Genomic DNA, 4,439 nt, shown 5'->3' with positions numbered 1-4,439 from the left:
GCCCAACAAGACAGGCAGGAGGTGATATGAAAGACCACAGCCCAAGACCCTGGACAGCAGCTGCCAGTCTGAGTGGACAATACTTGCTTTAATGGACCAAGGGTCTGATTCAGTTTAAGGCAACTTCATGTGTCCACATGTATATCTATATGTCCATATAATCTCCAATGCCTTTTCTTCTTGCCTTGTTAGGTTATAAGCTATTATTAGGGACCGCTGCTAGATTTTAATTTGCACAGTGACTAACACAGCCTTAGGAGCTTTAATTATTATTAATAATAATATTATAGTAATACTAGTGTTGCTTTTATTTCACTGGAATTCCATCGTTGGCATGAAGCCTTTCACGTTGCACTTTAATATCCACCCTCTGAACTGAAATATAGCCTGTGCATAACTGCACCTGTTCACATCCCTTCTTTTTAACCCTTACCTCCCCTCTTCCACTGTTGACTGTAAGCTTTTGAGGCCAAGGTCTTCTCCTTGTCTGGGCAACTCTGAAATTTTGCCACCTACCCTGGTTGCCCAGTACAAATCTGCAATAATACTAATGCCGAGATGGAATTCTCAGTTTGAACGTTGCAGAGTTTAGGGCAACTTAATAAGGGTACAACGTCTAGTATCTGACTGAGGGAGCTTTGGTTCTCATCAGCTTATACACTGGACATCAGCTGCCTCCGGAGGTGGTGAGCTCCCCTTCACTGGCAGCCTTCAAGAAGAGGCTGGATGAATATTTGTCAGAGATGCTTTAGGCTGGTCCTACATTGGGCAGGGGGTTGGACTAGATGGTCTGTATGGCCCCTTCCAACTCTATGATTCTATGATCTCGTTGTTCTCTAAGGTTCTACTGGATTCGAATCTTGCTCTTCTATTGCAGACCAACATGGGTGCCCACCTGAAACTAACCAGAGGTTATGTAAGACACGGGCTGCCTCCTCAAAGATATGCCCATATGTCATTATGGGCCAGTTTGGTGTAGTGGTTAAGTGCGCGGACTCTAATCTGGGAGAACCGGGTTTGATTCCCCACTCCTCCACTTGCACCTGGCTGGATGACCTTGGGCAAGCCGTAGTTCTGATAAGAGCTGTTCTTGAGAAAAGAGCAGTTTCTGTCAAGAGCTCTCTCAGCCCCACCTCCCTCACAGGGTGTCTGTTGTGGGGAGGGGAAGGGAAGGGAGTTTGTAAGCTGCTCTGAGACACCTTTGGGTAGTGAAGGGCGGGGTATAAATCCAGTCTCTTCTTCTTCTTCTTCATCATCATCTCTTCTTCTTCTCTTCTCTTCTTTAGCAAACCCTCCTTCCTCCTCACTCCTCCACTTGCACCTCCCTGGATGACCTTGGGCAAGCCGCAGTTCTGATAAGAGCTGTCCTTCAAAAAGAGCAGTTTCTGTCAGAGCTCTCTCAGCCCCACCTACCTCACAGGGTGTCTGTTGTGGGGAGGGGAAGGGGAAGGAGTTTGTAAGCTGCTCTGAGACACCTTTGGGTAGTGAAGGGCGGGGTATAAACCCAATCTCCTCTTCTTCTCCATTAAATCTGGTGTGATATCCTTGGGCTGCAAATCCCCCCCCCCTTGATTCCATCATTAGCCCGGCTGATGAAGTCACAGAGTGATGACATCACCGTGCCACACGGGGAGTCTCGCTAGACATTTGGGGGGGAGAGATGGAGCTGGGCTCCAGTGACTCTTCTGTAATGTCTGGCTCTTCCTACAGATTTGTTAACCTCTTTTCCTGGTACTCGTCTGGAATGCCGTTTTGGAATGTGACGGGAGGGAAGAGAGCCAAAGACACCTCATCAGATTATTGGATTCGGTATAATCCATAAAACATGATGTTGTAGATCAGAAACGTTATGGGGGTTGCTTTGCACTTTTTTACGAGGGAAAGTGTACATAACTCATTTAGGAGGAATGCTCTCAATTTCCCTGTAGGTTTTCTCTTGGCTCCCCCCCCTCCCCCTTGATGTATCATTTACTACAACCTTACTGATGGGAATTGCAGGTTGACGTTGGGTGTTGTGGATACTGCCAGGACAGAAGAATTTCCTTGCCATGGTAAACCTTATAAAATATGGGACTTGGAGCCAGCCAGTAGGTGGATAATACAAACTGTGTAACCTTCTCAGCTGAGGAGAAGGCAATCTCTTCTTAGAGTCACAAGCCAGTTTGGTGTAGTGGTTAAGTGTATGGACTCTAATCTGGGAGAACCGGGTTTGATTCCCCACTCCTCCACTTGCACCTGCTGATGTGACCTTGGGTCAGTCACAAGCTCTGGCACAGCTGTCCTTGAAAAAGAGCAGTTTGTGTCAGAGTTCTCTCAGCCCCACCCACCTCACAGGGTGTCTGTTGTGGGGAGGGGAAGGGAAAGGAGTTTGTAAGCCCCTCTGAGACACCTTTGGGTAGTGAAGGGCGGGGTATAAGTCCAATCTCTTCTTCTTCTTCTCTTGGTGTAGTGGTTAGGAGCACAGACTCTAATCTTGGAGATTCCCCACTCCTCCACATGCATCTGCTGGTGTGACCTTGGGTCGGTCACAAGTTCTCTCAGAGCTGTTCTCTCACAAGCAGTCCTCGGCTCTCTCAGCCCCGCTATCTCACAGGGTGTCTGTTGTGGGGAGGGGAAGGGAAAGGAGATTGTAAGCTGCTCCGAGACGCCTCCTCCTCCTCCTCCTCCTCCTCCTCCCTGGGTCTCCCAGATCCTAGACCACCTCTGTACCACACTTGCTGTTGTCTCCTGTAGACTGCAAACTCTTAATCCTCGCTGGACTCACAGTCCTGGGTTTAGGACTGGCTGGTGCTGATTCCCCAACACAGGGGTAATTAATTCAGACTGAGTGTCTAGAACTCAGTCACAGGGCTGGTGGGGGGGACCGAACCTGTAGAGGCTGTGGCTCAGTGGCAGAGGATCTGCTTTGCGTGCGGAAGGTCCCAGGTCCCCCCATCCAAGGACTAACCATGGCCGACCCCGATTAGCTTCCAACATCTGACGAGATCGGGCTGGCCTGGGACGTCCAGGTCACAGCAAAAGACATAACAGAGGTGGTATGCCATGGCCTGCCTCTGCGTAGCAGCCCTAGACTTCCTTGGTGGTCTCCCATCCAAATATTGGCCAAATGCTTAGCTTCCGAGATCTGATGAGACTGAGTTAGCCTGGGATATCCCGGTCAGGGCCGAGGAGCTGAAAAACGCAGCCGCTGATCAGTGCGCCACTCGGAAGCAAGCATTCAGCCTCTTGTTTGAATTTGCAATTTGCAGAACAACACCCTGCCTTCTCATGACCTCACTAGTCTGGCCTCCTCCAGAGAGCCGGACAGGCAATTAAAGAGTCAGCTTAGAGTACTCCGACAGATACGTTTGGGGGGTTTTGTGTGTGTTGTTGTTGTTTTTTAACCTGAGCGCTCACCATTGATTCTCATCACCGGAGAGTCTTTTCCGATTCAGGGAAACATGCCCGTCTCTGGGCCTGTGTTTCTCATGCTGTGAAATCACTATTATTACGGAGGCGAGAATTTGCTGTTAGGGACTCGAAACCGCCTGGAAGACAATGGGTGTGGCGGAAATATCCCCGGGGTTCCCGCCTGGGTAAGCGAGGGTTACGGATGTAAGGCAACTTCTAAATTGGCCTCGGGAATCCTGGCTTGTGTACGCGAACCCAGCATGTGGCCTATTAGAGTAGTTAGAGGATATGTCGGTTTGTATCTCTCTGTGATTCAAAGGGTACAAGTTCTGGCCTGAGGCGCAAACCATTGGCGATTCTGTCTCATCAGTGAATATTGTGAGTGTGTCTGTTGGCTGATGATGTGCTTCTTCCCTTTTGTTACTGACTTCGGAAGTGGGGCCGCGATGGTTATTCTCCAGTTTTGATAGCTGGGCGGAAGCCAGCTGTTTTAAAGGGGCAGACATTTTGGGTCAAAACTCCCCCCCCCAATGCAATTGTTTAGATGGTACAAGTATTTATCCTTTTATTTATTTATTTATTGCATTTATACCCCACCCTCCCCGCGAACGGGCGAACGGGCGGCTCACATAAGGCACTAAGTGCGTACAGTATACAAAATTACAAAATACAAAATTCAGAATTAAAACAGATTAAAATCAATTCTACAGATGCACATATAAACTCAGGGCTATTTTTGGGCAGGAACGCACAGGAACAGAGTTCCGGCTGGCTCCCAAGTTGGCCACGCCCAGCAGGAACTCATTAGCATAATAGGCCACACCCAACAGCAGAAACTCATTAGGATTGGCTACATTAGGGGTGTGTGATCTAACATGCAAAGGAGTCCCTGCTACAAAAAAGGCCCTGGGTTTTGACAACAAACAAGGTAAACAGAATAAGAAGCAAAAGGTGAGTGTGGCTGGATGACCACACTTCTGGTAACATGGGGGTGCGGCCTAATGGGATAATGGGCTGTGCTGTCAGGGGTGTGGCCTAATATGCTAATG

The sequence above is a fragment of the Gekko japonicus genome, unplaced genomic scaffold (genome assembly GCF_001447785.1).
Source record: "Gekko japonicus isolate JY-2015 unplaced genomic scaffold, Gekko_japonicus_V1.1 scaffold2973, whole genome shotgun sequence".
NCBI classification, from domain to species: Eukaryota; Metazoa; Chordata; class Lepidosauria; order Squamata; family Gekkonidae; genus Gekko; species Gekko japonicus.
This window is presented reverse-complemented; position numbering follows the sequence as displayed.